Source organism: Diadema setosum, chromosome 14 (assembly GCF_964275005.1).
Source record: "Diadema setosum chromosome 14, eeDiaSeto1, whole genome shotgun sequence".
Classification (NCBI taxonomy): domain Eukaryota; kingdom Metazoa; phylum Echinodermata; class Echinoidea; order Diadematoida; family Diadematidae; genus Diadema; species Diadema setosum.
The window spans coordinates 33,304,340-33,330,237 of NC_092698.1; the positions used below are offsets into that span (position 1 = coordinate 33,304,340).

At 40.5% G+C, this 25,898-nt stretch overlaps 1 protein-coding gene across 1 annotated transcript in view; it reads right to left on the minus strand.

Annotated features, from left to right (window-relative positions):
• LOC140238369 (zinc finger E-box-binding homeobox 1-like) overlaps nucleotides 1-25,898 on the minus strand; it is a 41,992-nt gene that overhangs the window by 15,228 nt on the left and 866 nt on the right. The window lies entirely within an intron of this gene.

The following is a 25,898-nucleotide window of genomic DNA, read 5'->3' on the forward strand; positions in this document are numbered from 1 at the left end:
TAATTGCATCACCAAGTGTAGTGTCTTTGTTTGGGACATTAAGACAGAAGGTGTTGAGTAATCTGGGGGCTCTTTATGCTTGATATACGGATTAGTGACGACGTAAATGACTCGCCAGGTTAATTAAGTCCCCGGGCAAGTCTAGTCCTGATTGACAGGTGTGAAGAAACAAGGAAGGAATGCCGTGAAACTCATGGTATTTGAGTCGAACAATTCCTGGTGAATATTCTCTTTTTATTTACTGCGGATTAACGTGAATGTCTATCGTCACTTAATACGCTACAGGTGTTGCCAGCTAAATTACGTACATACTTTTCTCCACATTACTTCTTTCCCTTACTCCAAACTCAAGCAATTTGTGGATTGTTGTCGATACCGACTGCATAATATGTTATCATCATACATATGATGAGATGGTATTGATCACATAGCATCGGAGATATGTGTCATGTGCAACAACAAACAGACCAGGGGGTGTTTCATAAAGCTGTTCGTAAAGTTACGAACAACTTACGAGCGACTGGTGATCAGTTCTGATGTGCTACACTTATCAGAATTTCCATAATTCAGCACAAGAACTGATAACCAGTCGCTCGTAAGTCATTCGTAACTTTACGAACAGCTTTATGAAACACCCCCCAGTTCTGTAATGTATTCAGATTTATGCATGCTTTGTTCACAAAAGATGCCCATAACAACCACAAGGCTTGCCCAACCTAGCAACAACTAAGTGATCCCTTCCTATTAACTTCATGGGAGGGAACAGGTGAATGAAAATGCTTCGTTACTGGGCTGTGAGAAAAGAAACATCTATTGTAATACATAACATGTACATCACAGACAACGGTCTATTTGGTAATAGGAGTAAAGATCGTGATTCTGTTCGCATTCTTCTCCCGATCGTGTTCATGGTGGAATCCCTGAGATGACACATTACACGCATACCACAGGTGCATCAACACCTGGGTTCGAAGGTATTTTCAAAGGGTAAAGAACACAATCCCCGCATCTCAACGACGGACAATTTACAACCGCGATGAGCGACGTAACCTGCGAACCTTATCAACCCGACAATGTGCTGAATGAAAGTACAGCGAGTCACTGCATACAGCACATGCTCCCGAGATAATGTTCTGAAAAGGTGCCCATGTATTTCACAGGATCAGCGATGCTTGCCCAACTTTCACATGATCACAAATTCTTGACCTATATAGTTTTTAGGCAAAAAATGGTTCGAAAAATGAATAATGACACGACTGTGTTTGACTATAACAAACCTCAAAACAGATTTTTATGTTTTCGATCGCAAACACAGTTATCAATTAAAAGCGTATGCCTCATCACGAAACACAGTACGATTGTTATTCAGAGCTGAGAAATGCAGCACGAGATACAAAGATTTACCTTTCCTAGTGCCAAGCGGGACTCACTTTGTGCTGGTACACCTGGATTATTTGAGAAATATTAACAATAGCCAGCTGGCGCCGAGGTGTCGCCTGCCGAGAATCAATATGCGACTCGGCGCCGCCTGGAGTCGAGAGAATTACAGCCCTGCCCGCCGAAGTGTCCCCCCGTCACCGGAGCAAGCAAGATGAGTCGAGTAAAACGCGTACAGAGAACATACCGCTGAAATGTAATGCTTTGTAACCGACACGAGTTCAGCGACAATGTTCTTTCTCGATCAAACACAATGTCCTTGTTACAGAAACACACCTTGTATAGTATCCAATTGAGATAACTATACAGCAGGAAAAGAAATAATCATCTACAACTATTTAAAGGGCTAAGGTAAGCTTGCATTGGCTCATACATGGTCCATGGAAATGTTGCTTTCTAAATCGGCGTTTACTTGTCGTAAACGTTGAAATGGAGTGAAAATATGTAGCCGTACAGCTTCGAAATATATGCTTTTCAATGACAGTTTTCTTTCGACATAACAAATTTGTGTTTGTGTACGGGAGTGCTTATGATATGTCTGAATCTTTCTGTGCACGTCTCCACCATGTAGGCCTATCATCTTCGCATATTATGAAGTGTTTTCTATTCATGTCACAAACTGCATTTCTAAGGGTAGAATGACCTTTCTATTTCTTGTATTATTTTGTAACCTGTCACAACACATCGTCCGTGACGCGATAATGAGGACGATCCAAAAGGAACTATACTGTCAGATATTACATGCTTCGCAGCGGCGTGACCTTTTTTACGCGTCCTTTTATGGCACGCGTCAGGTCGAGTAGGAGTAGGATACTTTTTAATCCCCTACACAGCATCCCAGGTGATTCTGGCTCCACGATTCCATCTGCAGAAATGAACGAGCGACTGGCAGGCGGGCACGGTGCAACGAGTATACATTGTAAATACATACACACAAGTGCGCTTTGTGGCAGCTTGCTCGTCTCGCGTCGAGTGTTTTTTCTTTCCCTTTTTCATTTTCCCTTTTTTTTTTCTTTTTTTTTTGATCGGAATTTCATATTGTTAGTGCAGGAGATGGCACGGTATGATAACTAGTCTGAGTATACAATAAACATAGCTTTTAATGCGCTAAATGAAGGCAGAAATAACAAATGTCATCCGAGATGCCATGGGAGAATTTAATCTACAGGGCTTGAGAAGTGCTGTCACTAATGATTAAGTACTCACCAAGGCGAAAATACATGGATGTTTCTCTTCAATTAAATTCAGTTTACTCAATTATTCAAATTTGAAAGATTACAAGAGCCCTTTCGGCTAGTGGATAGAGCAGCGGGAGGCGTTATTATCCACACATTAATCTTAAAAGTAAATTTTAACCATTATTGCACCATGGAGCTACGTATGATCGCACATTAGGTCAAGTAAACATTAATTGGCTGTAAGTAAAATGTATGTACAGAAGATTTGAGGCTATTTTTATAATATATAAAGAGTTCAGTTTCACGTCAAAAGTTGCGGATTGTAGTTGCCTGGTGTGTCAAATTGCAAATGTATTTTCACTCTGCAGCAGATGCAATCTATGTCGTTCTTTTGGAGGTCTTTCCTGGCCAAATAAACTTCCCAAAGGATTCTGCCAGGGGTTTCTTCCACCACAATATGCATTTCCGTCGCTGATCCTGTATCACACAGTCCTCATCAAGATGGTCTCTAATACTGGACAGTCATTTTTGTATTACTATAATCGACTATTTTTCTCCAAAGAGTTTGATATAAATACCAGCTAATTTCATGGCACACAATGGATGAAAGCAAGGATCTACTGCTGATGTTGTTAACGTTTGTGGCGCTTTTATTCAGAAAGTAGGCCCATTATCTACACTGTAATCCAAACCGATAATTTACTTCAGTCGTAATTATGTCTTTCCTCCATCTATAATATGATAATACAAGGTTGCATACAAAGCAAACATTCATCTTTCTCCTTTTCTCAAGTTAAGCGAAACTTAAGTTGTAAATGACGTTAACTGTAGGACACAGCAATGATATGAACTACATGACTGTATAGTAATATTGCGACCCAAAGAAGGATGCGAGTCCTTTAAAAATAATGCGCCGGACCGAGCGGTTCAATACTTTTTGAAGACATATTTCGGCTGACGTCGCCTGTGGTAAATTAACAGCTCAAGATCGACCTTCTGACGAATACTTGGAAGGCTTAGGTGTTGTGAGACTCTTCAAAGGTTGTGGCGGAAAAGTGCGCACCCTTGTCCTTCGTGAATGAGGCTGAACGTGGTCTTTAAAATTGCGCGAACCCCGCTGAACGGGATATGTGTGAATCGCTTCATCAGCTAGCAATCAGAACGGTGGCGCCAGTGCATAGTCTACGAATCCAGACAGCCTTTATGTCGTCTTCCCCAAGAAGTGGTCGCTTTGTGCTTCGGTCGTGAAGTTACATCCATATTCACTCGACAACATGTTCCAACTTGACAGAGACTGTCTTGAATCAAAACGATCTTTTGACAAACTGTTATAGAATCATCAAAGAAAAAAATCATAACGTCTTAAACAGGTGATTTGTAAATGCCCCCTGCTAACTGATCTGTTTATTTGCACATTGGTTCTATGGTATCGTATTCACAATCACTACTGTCACAGGTGACGATATTCGTTAATTAACACCAGAGCAATATGATGAAATTCTGAACTTGTTGTTGGTTAATTCAGCAGAAAATCCCTTCCTCGAGCCAGGCGAACACAGTGCTTTCCAACTGAATTAATTCGTCATTAGGGCGTAACTCGGACAATTATCTATTACTGTGATTCCTGACGTCATTATGCCGTGTCTCCTTTTTTCAACACACACGCAGAGACACAAAATATGTATGTATGTATGTAGGGCCTATGTATGTATGTATACACATACATCTCTGTCAATTTCTCTATTGCAGATGGTAATACGAATACTATCCCACATGATTCAAAGTTCCTCAATAACTTCCTGGTTTGGGCATACGGCCCGAAATATGGCTTGTTTATGCTCAATAGTGTCATATTGGGTTCAATCTAAATTTAGCCAGCCAGGCCCGAGTTGTATTGGGCAGGCTCTCGGCTGCTGAAATACAGGAAGCGCCAAGCAAGTCTCCCAAACACACGAAATGGTGGTATTTAGATCCAATATTTCCTGTCTTCGGGACATCCTACATGTCAGGAGCTAGACGTTTGTGACAGAGGAGACGGGCTTTCACCTGACACGTCTCAAGACCTTTTGCATACTAGTATCAGGGTACACACAGGAAAACCAGCACCCACCCCTCCATTTAGCAGTCCGGCACTGCCCCAACACTATACAGAAAAAGTAAATTGTTGAAAAGCAGCAGAGTCATGTGGTAAAACACTCTGTGAGAACATTGTTAGTCAGCTTCAATAGACAAGTCACGAAGATAAAATTGCGTGAAATAATTCAATTATATGGACTCATTCTGACCTGCAACTCATACATATCAAGCCCTTTACATGTTAGCGCAACTGGACGATGCCGTGATTTCTCACGCTCAACATAGTCAGATAGGTTAACGTGATTCTTGAACCAATCTAAATCTTTTGACCAAGATTGGTGGATACTGGAAAGCCCTGAAAAGGCAGGCTTCAACCTTTCATTCAATCAAGGCTCTCATCTTAACTTGGAAGAAATCGGAAAAGAAAATGTCTGAATATGGAAGTGTTACCAATAAAAAAAAAGATTCAGCATTGATGAATTGATGGTTTATAAGTGACACCTTTGCTAGAAATCCATGAATATATTCTCATTTTTATTTCGTTTTATACTGCAATAATATCATCATTCGCAGTCTTTCGAGACGACGAATTTTGCCATTAAACCGCCTTTTTTTTTAATGTTACGATTCGGTACCGAAAACAGCAAGCCTACCCCATCCTCATCGCTTTTGCGATACACGAATGAAATCCCGCTACACTTCTGTGATTACGGGCTCCCCCTATTTTTAATGATGGCGCTACCATTAGGCCTACCAAGTTACACACTTTTTACTTTGCCTTTGAAAGGAATCATCTCCTGGAGTGCTCATTTCTGCTGTCAGGAATCCAGCTCTACATAATACACGAATTACTGCGAGTCTCAGTCATCAATACTTTGGCACTTGGTAAAACCGAATTGTCGTGTACGGACATTTTCTGTAAATAACGGTAAAACTTATGATCAATTAAGAAAACAAAGACTAAGGTTTGTTGGTCTTAATAAATTATATTTCTGCCCAACTATTTCGTTTGATATGGAGAGAACATTTCGCGACATGGAACCATGTATAGCCAATCAATCGTTTAGAACGGAGCAATCAGTTTCGTGCATTTAAAGGCGCTGGGTGACAGTGATAATGACAATACTGAATGTCCAGTGACATGAATTTATGTTGACAAGCCACGACGAACGATTTGTTGAGCTCACAACTGGAGATATAGGCTTATAACGGGGACTCGATGCCGTCTGTGGCGTCGATGATATCTGATGACTGCATTGTACCTTTCTCGATGGGTATTGATTTCATTCAGGCTAGACAGACATCCGGGAGATTCAAATTTCTCCAGGCCAGACGATGTCATACTCGCAGAAGTTTTTTTTTTTTTTTTTTTTTTTCCCAACGCGAATTTTCACCGCCACTTGCTGTCAGTGGGATGACAACATCATTTTACAGTTGCGAGTAAACTTGGACATTTGAGTTTAAAACAACTTTTCCAACCACACGTCAATAATCTAAGCATTATTTATTGAAACCCTGTCAGATATATATTTTAACCTGTGTCTTTTCTCTAATTCATTTCAGTTTTAGCGGAAAGTATCAACGTTTTAATACGTCAAAGAAATCAGCTCGAACCATTTCACTGTTGCGACATTTTGTAAGAGTCGAAAATCTACGATTATTGTACACCGATACAATATATACCATTCGCCAACATCGACATAAGTATCAAATTGATAACATGTGTTTAGTTTTTCTTTACTTTTCCTTTTTAACACGATGTCACGCGATTGTCATGCTACCGTTTAAGTTATTGTACTTAAGAGAGCTTTAGGGCTCTCCAAAATAACATGGTAAGTCAACAAGGGAAGTTTCAATACTGATTATCAGTTTCAGAAGCTAACAGAACCATGGAGAAAAGCACTTGAATCCATTCAGTGAGGGGGAAAGGGACAACTAGTTCGACAATATCTAGAGATGAATTCATCTAGCAGTGGTTGAAACCGAACGTTTCCGCGCTGTATATTCTTTTCTATACATAGGATCTATACAGCGGGCGCCAAGCTTTCTTTGTTGAAAGAAAATGAAAGAAATTTGTTGTTGAGAAAGCTAACAGAATGTCTGATGACGGTCAAGTGGCCATGCTTTCGAATCAGAGCGAATCTCGTACCCAGAGAAAGGACTGAATGCGAGAAACATAATAAACTCTCACCATGGATAGAGCCACTCGGACAGGCATTTTAATGCAGAAGATTAAATCCACTATCTACCATTTACAGATAAAAAAAAAAATAGTGTCAGTGCTTCGAACTAGTTCTAAAATGTGAGTTACGGGTAGCAACTCAACCAATGTAAACATGTTAATCAGTATAAATATTGTGAGGTATTGTTAAATATACAAAATGTGAACAATTTTTTTTTTATCAAAATCGTTTCTAGAATCTAGGAAACCGTCTACAGTTATGGTTTATTGAAAAAATCAGTGATACTTCGTCCTTCTATGTAGCTTTTCTGCATTTTTTGTTTTCATATGGTGCGATGTTTTATGATACACCCAAACTGTAGGCCTACATATGCATCAAATGTGATAACTCGAACATTTTTGAATCACTGCTCCCAATGGTAAACAGTGGCTTTAACGTTTCTGGCACAATAATGATACTCTACATTCGTGACGACGAAGGCATGACGTATATAATTAGCCATTATTTTATATAGATGAGAGAATGGCTTGTGTATATATGTACCCTGTATTTACCTCGAACGTAAATATGCCTGTGAGTTGTACGGTAGACGATGGGCAAAAGTTTGAATGCTGTTACTATAAAATGTACACGAGTTAATTTCACATGGCATTGTAATAAGCTCATGAACAAAGCATCTTGCCATCACAACCAAGACCGAAAGGTAAATAATTCGATGAAATTAGTTTAAAGGCATTGTTTACCATTTGCAGATGATACAAAAACCCAGCATTAGTGCTTCAAAATAGTTCTGAAGTTTGATTTAGGGATAGAAACAACAAAAGTAAAAAAAAAGTTAATCAGTATAATCAATGTTAAGCATAGTTAAATATACAAAATGTGAACAACAGTCATAATAAAATTGTTTCATCTACAGTTACGGTTTAGTGAGAAAAATAGTGATATCTCCATATATTCTAGGCTTTAGTGTAAAAGTTTTATATGGTAGGATGTTTTGTGATACAACTGACCTAAACCTATGCCTCAAATGTGATAACTTGAATATCTTTTAAATCACTGCTCCCAATGGTAAACAATACCTTTAACGATACACCTTCCTCGTCTCACGACTATATAGTGGCGCGTTTTAATTGGAGAGCAAATGTATTTGCAACAAGCATTAACTGTTTCTTCCACACTAATCATAGGCCTATAGCTTGATCATTTATGTTTATACTTGTGACGTCGTTTTAGATATTACAATGAGTCATAACGAGTAATAACGCAATCAACTAGATACATGCCAGCCAAATTAAATTGGCGATAAGGCAATGCTCACTGAAAATTCATCAGAGATGAAAGCAACACGGGCATGTGTTTTTGTTTAAGCCAAATGAAACGAAAATAACGATTGGAAACTTGTACTAAATGAAAATATTGTTCTTCGTTGTGGCATTAATAACAGTCAGCGCCACTGCTTCCGGCACATGATAAAAGACTCAAAGTTTGATAAACGCGGAGAGATTTACATGCTTTTCAATAGTTCGGGGAAGACATTGTTTAAGTGATTCAACAAATGCTGGCATCTACAGCAAGCAAACTGCAAAGGACTTGGGCTGTTGGAAGCAGCATCCTGTTTACAGGCTTGAACTTAGAATAAGAATGTAAAATTTTGGAACAAAGCTGTCGGCAATTAAAAAGATAATTTTGTCTCCAGAACAACAACAATAATAATAATAAAAAAACACACTTTGGAGTTGATTTTGTTCTCTCCATACAAGACGTCAGAGGAAGATATAGTGCAGCTTATAGTTGTTGTTATTTCTCTTGTTCTCTTGTGATGGAAAAAAAAAGAAAGAAACGAAGAAAGAAAGAACAGAGAAAGAAAGAAGGACTGGAAGTCACAGCCATCTCCCATGGCGCATTACACAGGAGATCTAGCTTCGATTGCCGCCAGCCCCATAACGTACCATATATCGCCCTTTCTATTGATGTCATACTCCCAAGGAGCAGGGGGTAAAATCGGTCTCAAACGACCTTCCCGCCTCGGGGTTGTCGACATGTCGCCATCGCGGCGGAACGCTCAGACCTCCGTCAGATCGGCGCCGACCCGAGAACGAGCACGCAGGTATTGCGACCGAGATACGAGATCTTTACGGTCTGGTAAAAACAAGGAAAAGTCGAACGGGGGGGATGGAAAATACTCTCCGTAAGATGACACTGTGTCAATGTTGTCATTGACATGCCAATCTTCTCGTTAGAACTCCTCTTGGATGTTGTCGGAAACGGGGACGATGTATGAAATACTGGATCGAGCAAGTTTTTATTTTTATTCTCGACGCGTGAGCGCCGGCCGAAACCCAGACAAATATAACGACGCACATGAAAATATTTTCGGCCCGCGTGCGTGTGTTTAGTGGAAATGGAAAGAGGAGAGAGAAAGGTTGATTCCCCGATGAGTGCGTCGGCTGCGACTTCTCGTCGCCATTTGAATGGCGTCAGGTATAAACTGCCTGACTTCCATTTTATTAGCACGTTTGAAGGATGGCAGGAGGACTCTCCTTTTTTTCCAACGCAAAGGTTTTGCCTTTCAGGGTGGCAGGTTTATATATCGTCTCTTGAATTCCTGAACACCCTCCAATTGTGTACTAGCCTTGGGTCCGGTCGTTTCTCACGAGGCGCAAGGCGATAACATTATAAAGCACGGCGATTGATTGGACGTGAATAGCGAAGACGCGACTAGGTTAAAAGTCTACGTAACTTTTTCAAGTACATGAAGAATAACTCGCTAACTAGGGTGACCTCTCTCGGGCATACTAGCGCCTCCAGAATAGCAGGAGATAAAAATCGTCAAATGAATTAGTCGGCTCCAGTCGTCTGCCGCAATTGACAGGACGTGTAAATAAAAAAAGAACTCGGCGCGAAAAGTAATCAATTTACCTCTCCAACCGATTGGGGAGTAGTGCAGAGTTACGCACGAGCTGGACGTCCATGATTTAAAACCCAAACGCATCATTTTTCTACATCCCTGTCCTCAATATTGAGAACAGCGGACAACAAATTATACTGCCTGTTCAACGCAGCATCCCGCGGGTAAGGCTCTTCCAATTTCGCGTTCTGCTAAAACTTCAGAAAACATCTTTGAGTGAGTCTCTGCACTTTGCAAAGAATTCCGACATAAATGCGGCGGAAGAGTTAAAACAGTAACATTCAGTTGAAGCAATACCCCAAGAAGTTTTTTTTTTTCTTTCAACCCAGAAGAATTTGTTTTAAGATGGAATTTCCTCAATCAGAAGGTAACTCTTCGGACGAAGATCAAAGTACCGCCGTGTTGCAAGTAAGTGCAAAATTTGCGGTGTCGCAGACGCTAGGTGCATTACGTTTTACAAGTGAGCATTTCGCCAAAATTGGTCAGCGTTTCCATAGGTGCGTGCCGCGAGTACGGTGATAATGATTTAAAAATGATCGCCCGGATGGACCATGCATCAACACCGAACAATATCGAGATATCTCGCTGTTTGTCTTCTCGGAAGCTAGTTATCAAAATGGAGTGGTTTCGGGGATAAGATGAAACAGAGGAAAGTAGGGGATGTGCTAAGAAAGGGGCCGCAAAAGAAGCAAGGAGGAGAGACAAAAAAGAGAGACAATTTAACGTGATAGACTCAGCGGCGCCAAGCTGAAAACATTCCGGGCTCTCTAGGGGAAGGCAGTATTGATTGAATGTTGGTCGGACGGGACAACTCGCCGGCTCGTCTCACCACCTCCAGACGATATACAACGAAGGAAGAAGCTCGACCATGGAGGTACAAACAAGTTTGTACCTCCATGCTCCGACTCCATCTAACCGGAACTGTACTATGTTCTGTCCTGTCCTACTAGTACTAAGTATTGGTTTCTATAGTGCACTACAGGTCATTTGTCGTCTTTAACACACACACATACACACAAAACCACAACCAAACATTAGAAAAACTTATAAAACATTCAGGTGTTCTATTGCATCTGTCACGTCTTAGCACAGACCTAACTAATTCTTTCCCGACATGACAGTTGGCATACGACCTGAGAATAATATTATGCTACAAAATTACCTTCCGGTCTTTAGCCTATTATGCATTCTGTCCATACTTTCTTGAAGTCTGTGGACAAATTAGACTGATTAGTCACAAACTAATATTTTGACTCGGACGGGTTAAAGTTTCACTGTCGTCATATCATTTCATCAAACAACAAATTTTTCTAATTCATATCCATTTAAATCTGTATTTTTTCTTCGTTTCCCCTCTTCAATTATCCACAAAAATTCGATTAGTTGTCCAATTATTATTTGATTACAGCGGGTAATTCATGAATACTTTACTGCCTGATCCGAAAGAATGGATTTCCACTCTACAGGAGACAGGAAGGAAGGGGAAATATACTTTTTTTTGGGAACAATTCATTTCAGCTATAAATAATAACTGTACAAAGATGTTAACCAAATTCTTCCGATAGCATGCTTCCGCCCCTGACAACTTGCCAAACACTCAGGTTCAAGTTTAGAGGGAAGGATTTGGGACGTGCCTTACAAACCTGGTTCTTTGAAAATGACTCATGGTTTAGGCGTCCAAGCAAATACGCGAGTTAATTTATACTGGGATTCTCATACGGCCACCAGGCATTGACCTTGACCCACAAACTCGCCATTAACACATTCTGCCACCTCGACTAACTTTCCACAGCAAAACTACATCAGTTCAAAATACAAAGGTACCGCCGCGGCGTCAAGGTATATTGCGCTCATCAAGAAGGTGGAGCCTCACTGGCAGCGATAATCAACACCTGCTTGAAAGCTATCATAAAAGAGTTATTACATATCCATTCCCATCGATGTTCGATGTCGTCACCTCAGATATGACTATATATGTCGGAGGCTCATCAAATCGGAGAAGGGCGGTGATTAAAACACCTGCTATTCGCTGGCCGTGCACAATGACAGTAATTACACAGAGACGTCAGGTATAATGACCTGTTTCTTACTATTCTCTCAGCCACGTTCGTTGATCACAGGCTTTAAACACCATGAACACACTCCCTCACCTCTCAACGCTTTTTATTGCTTGTAAAGAGTGCGTATAATACATCAATGTCATTAATGTAGAAAATATTGACTCCGAACTGTACAGAATGTGAGTGACTTCTAGACAACTGATACGAGGAAGAAGGAAAAGAAAAGGAAAGAAATATAAAAATAGATAATGATGAAGAAGAAAACAAAGAATAGACTTGATGGTGTATGAACACCATGGTACATTTTCTGGAATATAGGACTACAATTAAAAAGTATAGTGTATACGAGCATGTGCTTCAAATACAATTTATCTCCCTTCATTGGTGGTTTTCCTGTTTAGAACTAGGGAGCTCTTTTGTACCCTAACCAATATATGAAGAGCTAACTCCAAAGATTCGAAGTTGAGATATTTGCGATTAAAGCTGCTGAAAAAAAAAAAGACGAAGAAAATACAGGATATTTTTTTATCATAACTTCTAGAATATTCCTTGTTATGTCACAAGTGAGGTATTACTGGAAAGGTTTAATTTTGCTCTTTCTATGATAATGGACTTAGTTTGAAATGTTAAAAAATGGCGCTTAGCCCATTTTGCAATAAAAAGCTCTTCATATAGCACATGTTTAGCCTCATGGTGTATGTGAAATAAATGCAAAGATTTCTCTTTTCGTATTGTCCAGCAATCTGAATTCTATTGTAAAATCTACGTTTACCTTCGCGCGCTTTCCCTGTTGTGGAACTGGAAGAGAGAAAGAGATGGAGATGAGAAGAGAGAGAACAGAGAGGTAGAATGTGATAAAGAAAGACGGGTTGGTATCTCTCGAGCAACAGAGAACACGTTTTTTCTTTTCAAATATGTGATTTCCCGCGATTATCTGTATCTATGGATACATATTCTTACGATTGTCGGACATGGATATCCCGGTCGCCCCTCACCAGTCATGATGGATTAGTATAATCGGTTTGAAAATTAATCTAGTCACATTTTCCTTTCCTGCAGGCGAGGGCGGTTTTTTGCCGCAAATTTAGAAACTCGCCTCCCGAGTACTATAATATCAACAAAAAAGTTCTTTAAGCAGGAGAACACACGATCACAATGCTATGGATTATGAACATGCACTTCGTCATACTCATTTCGCGGGCGCGCCTATCGTGTTACCGCGCTGGTGACAGCAGCTACATGGGCTGGATTTGGCGGCTTGCGGAGCGTGCCAAGGATTGAGGTTCACGCACTGTCAAGCGATCAGTGTTGGCTACAAGAAGCTAGAAGTGACCTCTTTAAGTCACAGAAGGATGCAGTTAACCCGTATTGACGCTATGGTGAATCATAGTAAGTCATTATTATCTCTGATCGAAATCAAACACAATCTGCGAGTATTACGCAATAGAATCTGCATGTGAAATGCACAAACTTGATATGTGATAGAAGTTAGCAGTATCCAAGAGCGTACTGTTCGCCGATGTCCCAAGCGCTCGGTGAAGGGCGCACGGCATCTCTGCGTGCTAGCGCCCTCTGTAGTTTGCTTCACGGATGTGAGTACGGTTCCATGACATTTGCTCCTGCGGCAATAATTGCTCCCACGAAATATCTGCAGGCTAAGCCAAACATAGATATATGTAATAGATTCTTATTTGTGATAAATTCTATCCACAAAATAACCTTAATCTTAACCCTAATTCTCACTTTTAACTAAATCTAAAACCCCATCACAACCCTAACCCTAACCCAAACCCTAATCCCGTGGAGAAAATAACGAGTCAAGACCGGAGCAGGAACAAATTGTAATGTGTCCCTTGTGTATGAGTTGTGAGTATAGGCCCTGTATTCTTATAATGAATAATTTTTGTGGCACTGGCATCGTTCAGTAACAGATCTTCTCTTATATCGTATCCATGAAAACAAGTTCAATTACAAATAATTTTACACCTGCATATTTTCGTACACTATCAAGTTTGATTGTAATACTTGGAAGCATCTTGCTGTCACGAATTGTATGAAGGACCAATTAATGACGTCAAAGTTAACAGATGAATGTTAGACGGAATATGTAGGCCCAGTTGACCCATTGTCAAAATACCAAACAAAATCGCAATGCGTCAGTTTGCACTGTAGTCTTTCAAATTCAGCAGAATAAGCAGTAGTACTGGTGATGCAGATTTACAGGCATTACACATACATATAAAAATCATAACGTTAATGTTGAAAAAGGTTGCCAAACTTACGGCACGTCTGACAAAATGATTCCCTCGAGTCATATCCAAGAAGTTAAAACGTCGTCAAATTTGCATATATCTCTCTATGTTTAGATATTGCTATTCTTGTCATGACCATAAAAACGCAATAACGTGAAACCAGGATCATCCGCGGCATGACACTTTCGCGAATTGCAACCATGAAAACAAAATGCGAGTATACTATGTGTCACTGCAGAGACCATAACTTTCGCGTGCATTTTACTTTCGCGAATTTTGGCTCCTCACGCAATTCGCGAAAGTTTCATGCACGCGAAAATTCGTGATTTTCCAGTATGTGCTCGGGAATCCATATCTAGAGTGGCATAATAATCTAATATCTATTGCTTTCCCCCATAAAAGCACGAATGTACCTTTGTACCTTCGCTGAAACATGTAAAAATTTCCAGAATGCACGACTTACGTGGAACCGTCATTTTTAAGGACCAATGGCTTAAAAATACCATGGAGATTGCTTAAAACTCTTTGTTAATGGTAATGAGGGAACAAACGCAACAGAAGCAGGAAAATACTGTCTGCTGTGTTTGTGAATTTGGTCATCCATTTTCTGTTAGTCTGAGCTGCTGTTCTTTTATAATCTAAGCAATGTACAACAACAATTTAACGAGACAGCATCATCACGACGAGTACGCACAATACGAACGGGTACAGGTGTAAAGGTGTCTGAAACAACAGACTAGCTCCCACGAGGATGCGACATTGTTACCTTTGTGTGTCTAATTGCATAATCATCTCATTTTCGGTCTCTTTTTTGCTCTCTCTCTCCCTCTCTCTCGAGCGAAGTGAATCTGTAGCGAACAAAAAAGTATATAATTTTTGGTAACAGTACAGTTCTTTTAGAGCGAAACAACGGTGGTTCGAATTTTCTTAGCAGGTCCCTTGTTTACTCTGCTAATGCATTCAACCCGATTATTGGCAGAAAGCAAACAACGTGTGCGCGTGTACTCTCGTGTCTCGTCAAACTTGAGTGAACCCGCCGAACAAAGGGCCGTGAGTGGGGAGGACACGTCGCTTGCTTGGGCGAGGAGGAGGAGGAAGAGTAGCTCTCAGCCGACTGCTCCAGGTTCGACTACCTTCGCTCCTGATCACCCCAAGGTGTTACCGCCGATTCATGGTGATTTTCCACTGATCTGTGACGATTTGGGACGAGTAGAATTCAGAGGAAGAAGGGATGTTTAGGAGGGGGAAAATGGTCGACCATTCGCCATCTGTCCACAGTTCGACCACCTTTGGTCCATTGTGCGCATGAGACAAAAGGACCGCCACGCGTGCGTTGCGCACCACCTCCGCCTTTCAAAGAGCGTCCCGTCGCGCGTTCCTTGTGCAAAACCCCCGAAGCCTGACGAACAAACAAGGTGCACGCGAGCTGGCCAAAATTAAGATTTTTCCTCCCTTATTCTGCCTAATTATCATCATTACTCGAGATGGCCAGCCCTTAGGGTGGGTTGATCGGATTTGCATGGGCTTGGACGTGTAGCCACGTTTGCCGAGAAATAGTTTCAATTATCATGGTAATGAAGCGGAGAGTTTGGTCGATTCAAGCTACCTGCGGATGTAGATACGAAAAGGTGGTGGTGATGAGAAAGGCGGAGGTTGGGGTGGGGTGGGTAGGTATTGATGGACAAAGCGCAGAAGCGCTTATTAAAACCGTAAAACTTACTGCGTGTGTCCAGCTCAGTGAACAAATCACATCCAAGAGTACATAATTCAGTTTATCCATAGTACAAGTCTTTTGATTAAAACAAAATATAATTGACTTTCTACAATAATTCTGTAAGGGTCTTTATCTATTCTCAGCACTCATATCATCATTATCCTGCACAGTAAGTCCCCTTTGCCAAGACAGTATCTTATTGTTACACTACTGGTAATGAGCAGTCTTTATAGGTTTGAGGACTGCACAACATACACAAGCCACAAACCTCGATAGTGCCATCAATGTCGCATAAAGAACACCTGCTTGCCAAGTTATCGTAATTAAGTATAATCTTTTCTTTGTTCTCTGTTCGCTTCCGCTTCTGCTGGGCGTAAATTTGTCTTTGTAGATCGATGTTTATGTCTTGAATGGCCGCCACGATCCTTGCCTATTACCCATCAGCGCAGAGGGTTAATCGTGGGTAACGCACAATTAACAATTCCCATTGAGGTTACGGGTTAAAATCTCCATCGGCGTACTTAGTATTTTACTAATCTTGCGTGCGCGACACTTGCGCAGATCTCACGGAATTGTGGGAACAAAATATCAAGATCGAAACCTTTCACCTTTTGCCTACACCTGCTGCGCTGGTCTACAGATGCCATCCCAACAATAAAACGTGTTTGATGTGTGATCATTATCTCGGGTCGGTGAATGCGACACTCCGAACATCAGCTGCTACTTGAGCAACCGGCTGATACATACAGGCATTTATTTCGGTTGCAACCCCCTCCCTTCCTTGGTAATCCGGTGAACAACGGATATCATCATCATCATTATCATCATCATACCCCTTCGCGTTCTGTCGCAGTTCTGATCAAACAAGAGGGGTGGGTTCATGGCTCAAGATTGCAGCTCGAAAATCTATGTTTCAAACCAAGATTTCGTGTTCGGAGTGAGGGTCATTTTTTTTTTTTGTTCACGTAACACCTGTATTCTTAGAAATCAAAGACTAATCATACATTATGGATACATCTTTTGAGCGTTTCCTTTCTTTTGGTTCTCTCTTTGTTGTTAAAATGCAGACCATTACATCTTGTAAAAGTAGGCTACTTGTATTGATTTAAAAAAAAGACGGGACGAAACTTTGCATTTTAATAAGCAAATATTCATATACAACGCGGAGGTGTGTACAAGAGAGTCGCCTTCCTTCTATGCAGTTTGCTACGTACTAGTACTGAGTATTTAGTTCTACCCTCGAATTTGAGCCTTCATATAGAAGTGAATGATGTTTGCCTGCTGGAAAATCATTCGTTTGTGTGAACATGAAGTAGGGTCCATGGTGTGAACATGCAGGTAAGTATATATGCCAGTCCAGGCAGCATTTCCTTGCGTTTCTAATGTGGACGCAACTTATGTGGCTTTAGAACAGGTTCATCGGTAGGAAACTGTAATGCCCTCACGTCAGTACGGCGAACTAATTGCTTTACGGTTTACTCTGCAAACGATGCCTATTTTCTCTCGTCCCGTCCGCTTCACCATGCTCGCCACGCGAGCATCGCAGCCACGTGGCGCCGAGACGGTAATTGATCCTTATGAATATGCATGAGCTATCATCAGCTTGTAAGAGACGAGTCAAGTGGGTCTCTCCATCAGGGATCACTTTCCTTAGTCTCGTCTTCAGACCTACGGCATATCTTATAGGAAGACAGACATACGGGCATACGGGTCACAGCAACGACTACAATTACTAGCGGTACACGGACCCTTACACCCATGCATGCTTCGTTAACCAAACGAAGTTTTTCTTTCAGACTGCAGCTTCGGTATTTTTAAGGACGCACACGGTTGATGTTTTCTATTGTATTTAGAGAGATATTCCTAGACAGGGTTCCGATTATCATGTACCAGTCAATCTATCTCTAATTTTAAGTCACTTCTCACCTGTCAGCATTATAGGAACATCTGGGATTACAAGGCTAGCACCGAAGCGGATGTCGACGCGATCAATTCCTGCTTGAAATGACAAATACGTTTGTAACATCTATGGTTCGATACGTAAAAAATAAAATGATAACCAACAAACTAACAACTTAAACTTTCATCTATCTTGGTTCCGCATTGCTTCCCTCACGTACGTGGATGAAACGAACATTTTGGCATGTTAAAACGACTGCTGAGAAGCATGTAGGGGACCCCGCGTTTTCCGGGGAAAAAGTTACTGGGTAACTGACAGAAATCGACAACAATTTAAATATCAAATTTACGGGCTGTTTTGATATCAGTCATGCAATCTAAGAGGGGAAAAGGGGAAAAAAAAATCATTCATTCTCTCTTAACGCTCATTCTTTGTTTATTTCGTCGCATATTGCCGAAGTTACTTTAATACGAGTGTTATTATATGCATCTATAGTATCACGTGTTAGAAGGATGGTATAGTTTTGGTTGAGATGGGGCTTCAGGTTTCCAACTTTTTGTGTGCGATAAAGAGAAACCTCATGAAATATGAAAGAGCATGTAATTTTAAGAGGGATTCAAAGTTTATTTGATGAAAATTGGTTTTGAAATGGTTGAGATATCCAAAACAAAGACATCCCGAGAAAAGGTGCGACCCACCTTTTTTTCAGGATCGCTATGTTTTACCTTGTTTGTGGATGTCTCAGCCATTTCAAAACCGATTTTCATCAAATAAACTTGAGTTCCTCTTAGAATGGTGTGCTTTGTAACATTTCATAAGTAGCTCCTTATAGTATCTGGCAAAAAGTTAAAAAGCTCAACCCTCATCTCAGCTAATACTAAACCATCTCTTTAAAGAAGAAATCCACTCCGAAATATCAGCCTATAGGCCTACATAATAGAGGAGAGCAAAATCCCTGCAGAACAGTGCAAAAATGATCAATTTAATGATTGGATAAGAAATAAGGATGTTATGACATTTTGAAATTTCTTTTTTTTTTTTGTTGAAAACAAAAACTTCTTGACCAGCCGCTATGAATACTCAAATCAGCAAGTTGATGATGTCACGTTTTCACAATTTCTTATTCATTTCATATATAAAAATGACAAAAAAAATCTCATGTTTCAGCTGTGTAAATATAAAACCACCCAAAATGAAAAGGACAAACGTTATTTTGGTATGGGAATATGCTTTTACCTGTATATTAGCTAAAAATATTTTCCCTATAACTTCATATATATAGCATACATGAAAAATTGTGAGGGCATGACATCATCAACTCGCTCATTTGAATATAAGGACTGGTCAAGAAATGTTTTTCAAAGAAAAAAATTAAAATGTCAAAATGTCATATCTTCTTTCTTTCTTATCCGATTTTTGTCCTTTTTGGAACGGTTTGCAGGGATTTTTTTTCTCTCTTTCTTTTGAGATTACTTATTTTGGGGTGGATTTCCTCTTTAACGGCGACCCTATACCATCCCTTCATCAACGGCGATCACAATGTCACAAGTTCGATGAACGTTGATACACAATCAGTGAATAACGTATATTCTCTAGCGTATCTGTATTCTATTCTGCTTTGTTTAAAAAAAAAAGAAAAGAATGAAATATTACTCCTATCACAGCCTTCTTTTTGTCGTTTCTCTCTCCGTTTACCACATATTCATCATTTAATAACACAACACAATGGTCTTTTGCATGCTGAAAATAAAATACGGTGTCCCTCTCCCCCACCCCGACTGAACAAAAGTCGAATTTTGACCAGGTTTTTTAGCACACACATCTTTAAAGATATATAATGAGACGGACTCATTACTGCGGAAAACCGTTTAGGTTGAAAAAAAAAAGAAAAGAAAATGAAGATTCTCTGAACATTACACAATATTCCTTGTCAAAATCCTCGTTTTGGGAGGGGGTGGGTTAGCGATGTTTCATTCTTAATACCACACAATAATCACTTGCTTAGAATAAAGGTTTGAAGTGATTTTTCTTCTCTGAACTACTTTCATACGTTGACAAACCTCTTCATTCATCGTGGTAGCAGGAGGGAACACCTCTTCTTTTCTTTTCTTTTTTTGCATTTACCCGAGCGTTCATATCTGTCTAAAATTATTAGCTATCATAGACAAAATTACTCAAGATATAGTTTAGCTCTTTCAGCCTAAATTGTCATCTCTTGCGGGAACAAATTTCACAGGTAAATTTACGGGGGATCTGTTGGTTATCTTGTCAACAGTTTAATTGACATAATACTTGGCCCTTACTCGTTGAAGCTCGACTTTCTAGTATGTCTAAAAGATGTCTGCATTCTACCACAGCAAATCAGATCCCATGTAAGGAGAAATATAATCTCAGTGCCAACACTGTTCGTGTGTTCCGATGTTGAGCTGAAATTTGGCTTGGGAAAGTCTTACATGAAACACAACTTCCTAACATAAAATGACTGCGATAGGACATATAATATAGGGAGTGGAAATATACTCATGTTATTTAACTTAAAGAATATTACTGTTGCTCAACTATCATAAAATCCCATATGCCCAAAGCATTTAAAATGTCTCGTTCAAATATGAGGGTTTTACCGTTCCAACAAAATCATGACAAATGAAAATAGCATTCTTTCTCTCCTCTCATTATTTTGAAACTGTGCACAATAAATGGACATGTTCGTGCTTTGTTTAGACATTCTGATTACTTATCCAGGGTGATTACCCTTAAAAAAGATAAACGTCACATAAACCACAATTGACATTTTGGATGTTAATGATGTTTAATTAAGCACAACGGTTTTACGACAAAGTAAAATCTGAAGAATACTCTTATCATATCGCTCAGCATCTCTGCACTGCAGGTACTCAAGACTTCTGGGCTGGCGTTTGTACACACACAATGATGCGACGGATTTACTACACAGTAGAATAATATCAGAGCATGGAGTTTCTAGTACATTGTAGCTCCATGAGAGGCAATGCCAAGTCATAACCAAGCTCTATTATGAGCACCAAACTTTACCCATTGAAAAGGGGGACATTATCTATGGACAATTCTGACCTGGTAGGGGGACGACGTCTCGCCTGACTCCGGAGCCAAATTCGGCAAGTTGAAAGCAATTAGACCATCACTATCTTCGATTATTTTTTACGTGGTGCATCTCGGAGAGGAAATCAATTGAGACGCTCAGGGCGGATATTATTGGAGACGTCGAATACATCTCGGCTGGGAGCACCTTCATTTCGCGCGCAAAAAGGAAAAAGAAGTCATGTCAACCGACCAAAGCCAAGGTAGAGGAGAAATCTGGATATCACATTCTTTCTGTCCAAGCACTGGACGATTATAGCATAAAAGCAAGAGATGATGGGAGTAAGGCATGCGTGAGAGAGAAAGAGATAGAGGGAGAGGGAGGGGAAGAGAGAGAACATAAGGGAGAGACGATGGAAGAAGGGAAGAAGGGAGAGGATATCACGAAGGTCTCGTAAAATCAAATCCCGAGTTCTTCAACCCCAACCAGCAAGCATCGTCCCATGCATCACCCGATAATAGTAATTCCGTCGGCGGCGCGGTGTAAGAGCTTGAACGGAACGTGAAAAGACAAAAGGCCATCGCACGGGGCACGAGAGATGCCGGTTAGGCGGGTCGGCGCAGACATCGCGGCGCCAGCTCGCCACGCGCGCAGAGGTCCGTCGTCTCGCATGCACGTCAACACACGGGCAACGTGCAGCTCGCAACTCGCAGACGACGTAGCCCGGTATTCGGTCCTGCCCCGTGAAAATGCGTCCCCTAATACCAGCGCCCGTCATCTGGCGCCAGCAAGCTTTAAAGATGTTTTACCAGTATGGCTTCGAGCTGGCTCACATAATACATGTCAGTACCTGTCGCAACACATGGAAACTTCAATATATTGTACCTTCAGAACAAACCTCGATCCACACGGCATGTAAAATAATTCTTCCCTCTACCGCTGTATATAATTACCTAGCATTCAAGCCATCCTTGCGCCACTTTTATTACGTAACATCTCTCATTAGTCATAAGATATTTTCAATCAAGATGCAAATCGCGATGATGAATCCAGATGAAGTAGCCTTATGCAACAATCTGCGTATGTAAATTCTCACTTTCTCACTGGCTTTTTGACACCATTCTGAAAATTCAAACAATATGCGCGATTCTCAATTCGATCCTATTCTATCACATCCTGAAGGCGTCTTGTCTCTGAATACCTTATCTGTACAGATACTACTCTGTATGAAAAATGCAGTGCATTATGGATACAAATTAAAAGCTGACATTATATGCCAGATTTGTGAATATATCAGAAAGAAAAGTCGCCCGACTTTTGAGTGTTCACAATTATTTACGTCTATCATCATTACTCTTACGTCATTTACCCTTTAAAATTCGTCATGCTTGTAATATGTGAATGCAGAACCTGCTCAACTTTCACTTGGTACGAGAATGATTTTTTTTTTCAAATTAAATCTTCAGAAAGATGATCGTCTCTGCGTCAAAAAAATCCCCGACAATGATTAAAAAAACAACAAAACCTTGGCCTTTGGTGAAATTTTACGCAGTTACAACGTACTTTGCTGAAATTGCTGCATATAGCATCCATGAGTTTTGTGTTATCTTGCTCGAATCAGTGCTCACGAAGTTGTCGTGACTAATATCACGTTTTATCATTTGACATTAAAATTTATCATAGATTTGTCTATATCAGTTTATTCTTCCTAATAATATGGGCACTTGCGGGACAGGATAGCATTGACATCGGACTATTTCGCCAGTTGTAACTACTGCTATGAAAATATAGGCATGCACATACTTATTCTTACTGTTTACTAACGATCACCTCGCATAGATTCTGGTCCATACGTGAACATGAAATGAAATACATCAAAATCACGAACGATAGCAGGCTTACACCTCATTTTTCTTTTTCATGTTTTAGAGAAAACATTGCTGTGAATATCTCGGAAATTGGTACAGTATCGAAAAAAAGGAACTGACTGTGTGAAACGTAACAGATAAATGAACATTTACTGGTGTGAAACACGATGTAGTTTACCTACTTCTGAACATGGCGGCATTAGAAGTACGGCGACACGGAGAGTCTCATTAAGCGCTAATGATCATCATTTCTCAAGAGCTGACGACTCGCCGATAAACATCCAACGAACACTCCATGCGAGATTGACTTCAATCACATGGAACTGATATCCATAGTCTGATTTTCCTAGACCCCTCTACAAGTGCGAGGTCACTGTCGAGATTATGTATTAACAAAGCCGACTGTGAAGGATGTGACATTTGGAATGAGTTAGCTATTTTACTTTCCTGCCGTCTTGTCAACGGCGACATGGAAATATGAAATTGGTGGTTTCCCCAATTTCGTTGCACTCATACATGAATCACTGCAACTAAAACAATCGTCATAGTTTCTTGTGCTTCCGTGTAGAGCGATACCATCACCTAAGTCATCAGTAATAACATCTGATTGGTCCCAAAGGCATTCTTGTCAGATATGGAGCCTTTTTTCTAGCTTGTAGATGCCTTCTTCTTTGAGATAGCTGACATTCCTGCTTATCGCGAAGTATCAAGTCTATCTGAAATATGATATCATTCAATGTCACAAGCACGAGCGAGTGGACCACAAGAGAACAAGAATCTGTGAGCTTATATGGATGGTGCCTGTAAGTATACAGTACTTTTTAGTCAATATTTCAACAAAATGTGCCATGCATTCCATTTTGGTCTCTTCTAACGACATCCACGACCCCTCCCCTCCCCCCCCCCCCCCACACACACACACAAACACACACACTGTAGATTGCACTTGCACACAAGGCGCTAACGGCCTTACTGGCATTGAAGGCTGCATGCTTAGACTAGACCGCACGAACCTTCGGTCGTGCCGTAATAGCAGTGATAGTTCGCGGAAGGCGTTCACGATAAGGCAGGCGAGAGAGGGGACCACTATCACCATCGAAAGACAGTCTTCCCGCGCACACCACTCCGGCGACAAAAACAAAGCTGCCCGACTCCGTGGCGCCCGATTAATAAAATATGGAGCGACACCTGCGGCCGGCCTGGAATTGAAATTACAGGCGGTGAGTTTCTGCTAGTATCCCCCTTTCAGCTTTTTTACTCTACCACCGGGAAAAGGAAAGAAATGCAATTCAAGTCCGCGAACAAAGGCCGACAATATTCGAGGGGAGGGAGGGGTAAGGAAGGAGGAGGGAACTTTCATGTTTCACCGTTTCAGGTAAAAGGAACTCCATCATAAAGGGTCGTGAATCAGTACCCATATAACAAACACTAAATTTGAATTATGAACAAAGTTGTATCGGCAATTTATAATTCAATATGTGATAATTACCACCACTGAATTTGTACATTCTTTCCAGCTTGCAATAACTGCTGTAGGCCTATACACTTCGAGGCTAATGTTAAGCTATTGCAGCCCGCATAATACGACAGAACAAGCACTCCTTCATGAGTGAATATATCCCCACATCTTAGCCAAAGGTGAGCAAAGAGCAATCTGCAATTTCCCTCGGTAAAAAAAAAAAAAAAAAAAAAAAAAAAAAAAAATCATGCTCAGCCCATTCTGACCACCATACGACTAGGGCAATTTCTTTCCACGAAGAAGTCACACAGTCTGTGAAAGTCCTCCTCCAAAGCAGGTGACACAGGTTGGGCTAATTACCAATTTTGATTCGCAGCCACTTTGACGCCACCTGCGTCTCCATGGACACAATGATGATAAATACCTGAGGAGAGGTTCAGTTCAAGATGACTGCAGACAGTATGTGTATATACAGCTTGTCGATATTGGTCTTGATAGCAATTTTCCTCTGTCACAGGTCGCATAGGACTGTTGTTCCACGGCACGACTAAGCAAACTAATGTCATAAAAGTGTGTTCAACCAAGGAGGTATGATACCTCCTTGGTTCAACTGGGAGTGAAATTAGAGAATCTCAACTTTTACTATCTCTGCGTCACTAATAAGACGGGGTTCTCCCAATATCACGCTCTATTTTTAAACGATGTCTACCGTAAGCTGTAATTGCATCATCGTTCTATTACTACTACTGATGGTTGCTTTACGATTTAGCACACTGTTTATACACAAACACGTCTTTATTCATGGACCACTCTAGTTCAACACTCATTCAAAGTGACATCAACTCTAACGCCTGGCCCGAGTTGGTTTGCTCATGCATAACGCAGGAGATCAGTAACGTCGTTGCTGAATCTTTCAACTCAGACAACCTCAAAGGTTCTAGTAGTCATGGATAATCTTGGCAAAAGAATCATGCCCAAAATTTAAATACACATGACATGTGTTGAATACCGCAAACGAGTCAGATTTAACCATTCGTCCTATCATCCAGACGAGGGGTCATGACCAACTTCAAAACAGCTGTGCTCGAAATAGAGTCTGTATTTTTACTGAAACCTTGGCAGAGCATATATAACATTCCCCCTATGTCTAGAACTTTTGCCAATGTTTCCTTTCCTGCACCATGTATAAACATTGGCAGCCAATATAATATTGACTGGACTATTCTCTGCAGTGCCGTGCTGATCTCTAATTTATTCTACACAGTAGTATTTAGAAGATATAAATATTATATGTTTCATATAATTAATTATGATAAGTTACGACCAACCAACCAACCATATTTCCCCAAAACACCAAAATGCGATGAACAACATCTGAAAAATGATAACATTCTGAGCTATAAATTATTGCCTTTGGTTTATACGCTTGTACCATATACCAGTGATATTGTGCATCACTACCTAACCGGGTGGTGAGATCTGTGCAAATCTAAAATTCGAACCAACAAAACACAACAAAATAAAACACAAGAAAATAAGAAGATCATATTTGAAATCAGAAAAGGATAAAATATTATACAACGGAGAAGTATATGCGACATGCATGACAGCCGCTCTCTTCTTTGAGTGTGTATCATTTAATAACTAGCAGCTACGCTACGAGACATATTTTTCTTTTTAATTCATTAGTAAGAGATGGTAGAATGAAATGAGCTCTCTTCGCTTAACAAAGACCGCTTCAATTCTAACCCCGAAGAGAAAAAGGGGGAAAAGTAACAGGCGGAGAACAAACAGTGGCGGACAAT